Source organism: Apium graveolens, chromosome 10 (genome assembly GCF_009905375.1).
Source record: "Apium graveolens cultivar Ventura chromosome 10, ASM990537v1, whole genome shotgun sequence".
Taxonomy (NCBI): domain Eukaryota; kingdom Viridiplantae; phylum Streptophyta; class Magnoliopsida; order Apiales; family Apiaceae; genus Apium; species Apium graveolens.
The window spans coordinates 128,203,815-128,209,548 of NC_133656.1; positions in this window are offsets into that span (position 1 = coordinate 128,203,815).

The following is a 5,734-nucleotide window of genomic DNA, read 5'->3' on the forward strand; positions in this document are numbered from 1 at the left end:
TTAAACTATTATTGTAACAAAATAAGAAAATAATTAATATAATACACCAATTATAATAAGTTTTGTGCACTAATTAAGCAAGCCAATATTTTTTTCAACACTTAATGTTATACTTTCCCCATTATCATCGTTTTTCAAAATTTAAAATTTTATTTGTTACTCCCAATAGCCTATCATTTACCCATTATCAATATTTTAAATTAAAAAATTTCTAATTAATATTTTAATTAATTATAAAATTACTGATATTTATATACATTATGCAAACAATCATCCATTTTATAATTAAAAAAATGAAGTGAAAGTTTGATTGGTTTAACAAAAAATATTTTTAGTAAATGATTAGTTATTCAACTATATACATTTTTAAGACAGTTCCGTATACATATTTAAATTATAAAATTTTTAATAATTTTATAATTGTATGAACTTATTTTTTAAAATTATAATATTTTTTATATAATAAAATGTCAGACGGCGCCGTGAGACGCCGTCAAGTAACACTTATAATTATATGATTAGATAAGGTAAACTTGCTAATTTGTGAAAATTATATTCTTTTACGAATTTTGGAATCTTATTTTATAAAATTTTCATACTAAATTAGCTATATATATATTTTATATATGTTATAAATAAATATTTCTATATAATAAAATGCGAGACAACGATGTGAGGCGCCATTGAGTAAAATTGATTATTATATGATTATATAAGGTAAACTTGCATAATAAAAATTATATTCTTTAAGCATTACTGAATCTTATTTTATAAAATTTTAATTACTAAATTAGCTACACATAATTAATATATGTTCCTAATAAAATATTTTTATATAATAAAATGCGAGATGACGCCGTAAGCAGGGCCGATCCTAAGTTTTTCTAGGCCCAGTGCGGACATTTTTTCGAGGCCCTATATAAATATGTGAAACAATTTTTTTTCAAAAAAAATAATATTTTAAGAGGTTTGGAATCTAGACAAGTGCTACGCTACAAGGCTAATCTCCACGTTTTAATTTTAAATCCAATACATTCAAGTTTCTTACATAAAACAAATAGTAACCCAAACATCTTAAATTATACAAATATTACGATGTCTAAACTAATACATTATTTTATATATTTAGAAAGTTTTTAATGAGAGATAACATAGGTTGAGAATAACAAGAAAATGAATTTTATAACTTATATATAACCTAAAGCAAGCAGCACCGCAGCAGCCACACCCACATACATATCATGGAGAACAATACAACAAGAAAATTACTGAATTAATAATAATAAATTTAATAAACAAAGTCAAATTCATGTGGGCGTCTGATTAACTAAAATAAATGAGAAAACTTCGACTATGTTTTTAATTTAGAGACTTCGTTTTGGATTTTCAAATATATATTACAAAATTAGATATGACTTATATATATATAGTGTGGTCTATAAAATATTTTGGGCCCTGGATCCCAGTGGGTCAGCGCACCCGCATAGCCTGCACTGGGTCAAGGCCGCCTATGGCCGTGAGTTTCTGTCGAGTAATAATGATTATTATATGATTAGATAAGATAAACTTGCAAATTTGTGAAAATTATATAATTTTACGAATTTTCAAATCCTAATTTATAAAATTTTAAAACTAAATTAGCTACACATAATTGATATATGTTATTAATAAATATTTCTATATAATAAAATGCGAGACGGAGTTGTGAGGCGCCGTCGAGTAACATTGATTATTATATGATTAGATAAAGCAAACTTGCATTATGAAAATTATATTCTTTAAGAATTTTTTAATCTTATTTTATAAAATTTAAATTACTAAATTAGAAAATTCAAATGTTCTATTCAGGATTTGATAGTAATGATAAGACATGCAGAGAAGAGTAGGGATGGCAATCGGGTCGGTCGAAATGGGTTTAGCAAAAACCAAGCCCGAACCCAATTATTTTTGCCAAACCCGAACCCGAACCCGATAAAACCCGAACCATTAAACCCGAACCCATCGGGTTCGTTCGGGTTCGGGTTTGTAGATCACTATCAAATTGCACCTTAATTTGCACAAACTCTGGTGAAAAATTACTAGGATCTGATTTTGTTATTCCATAATAATACAACAAGAATTACAGAAGGGGGGGTTGAATGTAATTCTGGCTACTTTTTGAGATTTATAAAAATGTTCTAACTGAGTATATATTAGTGTTTGATTTGCAAAGTGCGGAATGAAGGAATTATATAAATTAAAGCACAAAGTAATAAAAAAACAAGTTTTTTTAAAACTTTCTGGTGAATTTGAGTGTATCCACCAGATATATATATATATATCAGTTTGAGAACTCTGTGTAGCTTAAAATGCTCACAACTGCTTTACAAGTAGAACAAAAAAACTACAGAGAAATTCTTGACAAGTACAGTTTTTTCTATCTCTCTTCTAAAATGTGTTTGCTTAATTGAATGTTCTACTAGCTACACTTGGTTTATATATCACCAAGTTTACATGAAAATAAGACAAGATAATAAAACAAACATATCTAGTCTAACTCCATGCTACTTCACTATTCTATTCCAGCATCTTTGAATATCTTCACAATTTGCTTGGAAATGGTTATGCTTCTTTGTTCTCATAATCCTGCTTAACAGGCTGCCACATTCCTTTTGCATACAATCAACGCATGTGACTGTCAAGTCACTATCAACTGCTCTTTTGAATTTTAACATCCGTTGAAGCTTCACCGGATCATCCGTTGAAACTATGTATGATCATCTGTTGATACTCAGGATGATCATCCGTTGAAGCTTTATAGAACATCCGTTGAAGCTTTATCTGAGCATCCGTTGAAGCTTTGTGAAGCATTCGTTGAGACTATCTTTTAGCCAGTTAACTCCATTTCAGTTACACAAGATTTCAAGGCATCATCTATTTACAATTGGCCAACCTATCATGTATATCAACCTAGTAGTCAACATGACTTAAATATTTCTCACTAATTTAGTTCACTAAGCTTCTATAAGTATGCAGAAATGTGCTACTGTCCTTATTTTACATAAGCTACTCTTTCAACGGATAGTGAAGTAATCATCCGTTGAAAGATACAAAATCACTATGTTAAATCTACTAAGGTGTTTTGTTTAACTTATCATCAAGTTCACAACATATTCCTAACAGATTTGAGCAAAGTGCTCATAAATATGACAATATTAAAATTCTTGGGGTTGAATTAGAGGGTTCAGAGAAGACAATGGATCATACCTCTGTGAAAAAAATTGTTAGTGAAATAATGCAACAATCTTAACCTTTAGTATACTTGTACTGAATATGCTTGCTAAAAACATATTTCAACGACTTTAATGCAATAATTTATAAAAAAGTATAATTTTTTAGTACTAATATTAGTAATATATTATATTATATATTATATTATTACTTATAAAATATAAAATATTATTTATATATTAACACAGATTTCGGATCGGGTTGGGTCGGAACAGAATGGGTTTCAGGTTTTCGGGTCGGGTTCGAAACGGTATACCTTAAACCCAAACCCGACCCGAAAATGATTCGGGTTTAAATAACAAACCCGAACCCAAATCCAAACCCGAAATATTCGGGTTCGGTAAAACCCGATCGGATCGGTATGGATCGGGTATTCATCGGTTCGGTACAAATTGTCATCCCTAGAGAAGAGTATATCATCTTCTTTGTATAAAATTAGTACACCTTAAATATAGAAAGCATTTAATTGTCGTTCAACCATCCACTTGACTACAATGTTGTCAAATTAGATATACAAAGGAGCGAGATATGTTGTTATTAACACCTCCATTAAAATTACCAAATATGCTTATAGAGAATTAATTTTCAATGTGATATGCTGCGTGTACCAATTTTCTGTAATACTTAATATACTTAGTATGTTGAGAATATAAACATATGCTCAGACTATTAAGTAAATGAATTATTTATAAAATTTTCTCTAACCAATTTCTCTTTAGAATAGATTGAAAATAATAAGTAAATATTTTCAACTAACTTGGTATAATACGATATACTCACACGATTTTGAATCAAGATAAATCTTTAACCTCACTAATATATTATTTTTTTTGTTTAGTCTCTCACTACAATGAATTTTCTATTAATTGTTTTTAAAAAAAATATCATTAGTTCAAGTGCATTGTATATCGCTTCACAATTTGGTGTTGTGCTATAAAAATTATCCAGTTCATGTGCTCCAAATGTTTTTATTTGTCACTTTTAAAAAAATTGAAAAATTAGAATACTAATTCTTATACTTTAATACAATGTGAAATTGGCTCATTCATTTATCATTAAATATTCTAATAAATACTAGATTTTATAATTTTATTTGTAAGCTTGTTTTAAAAGATATTCTCATGTAAAAAAAAGATATTCTCAATCATAAGCATGTAATTTTGAAATGAAAGTTTGAGTTGTTTAACAAAAAATGTTACTACTAAATAATTTAATTTTATTTATTTTTTAAGACAACTATGTACATAACTTTTTTTTTACTAATATGACTTATAACATTACAATTTTTTATAACATTATAATTGAGTATCTTGGAGTGAGTCAAGTGGATCTAGGACAACACATGATTCTTAACCTCCATTTAAGGTATGCGATTGTGCACATATTTTTCATATTTTTATAATTATAAAAAAAATTATTTTAATATAATAAAATGTGTTACTAAGGTGCCTCGAGTAACATATATATACATATATTATATATTACGAATTTACGAATCTTATTTTATAACTATTTAAATAACTAATCAACAATAACTATACATGAGTAATAGATATTATTAATAAGATTATTAAAAAAGTAGACGTGAGATATATAATAATATTTTATATATTTTTCAGGATTTATTAATTAGTTATGTAACATATAAATTTAATGTCAATTTGAATAATAAATTTGTTAGAAATATGTTATGAACTTGATGATAAATTAAACAAAACACCTTAGCTGATTTAACTTAGTGAATTTTGTAGCACTCGACGGATGATCAAATATAGTCCCGACGGATGATTCAATATAGTCCGACGGATGATGATTTGACATCCATCGAGTGAGTAGCTTATGTAATAATAAGTTTTGTAGCACATTTTTGCAAACAACTTTGTGTAGATTCTGTAGTAGCATATGAGTCATGTTGACTACTAGTAGGTATGCAGAATAGGTTGATTAATTGTAAATATAAGATGTCTTGTAATTATACATAAGTGAAATGGAGTCAAGTGTCAAATAGCTACCTGACGGATGATCAACAAAGCTACCCGAAGGTGATCAACAAAGCTACCCAACGGATAATAAGCATGTACCCGACGGATGATCAATTCAAACATCTATTGACAGTGACAACACAGTCACATGCGTTGGGTGTTTGAAAAAGGAATGTGGCACCCTGTTTAGCAGGAAATTGAGAACAAAGAAGCATTATCATTTCCATACAAGTTATGAAGATTTTCAAAGATGCTGAAATAGAGTAATGAAGTAGCATGGAGTTAGACTTGATAGGTTTTGTTTTATTATCCTGTCTTATTACCATGTAAACTTGGTGATATATAAACCAAGTGTAGCAAGTAGAACAACAACAACAACTATCAAAATAAGCAAACACATTTTAAGTGAGAAATAGATAAAGCTGTACTTGTCAAGAATTTCTCCATAGTTTGTTTGTTCAACTTGTAAAGCAGCTGTGAGC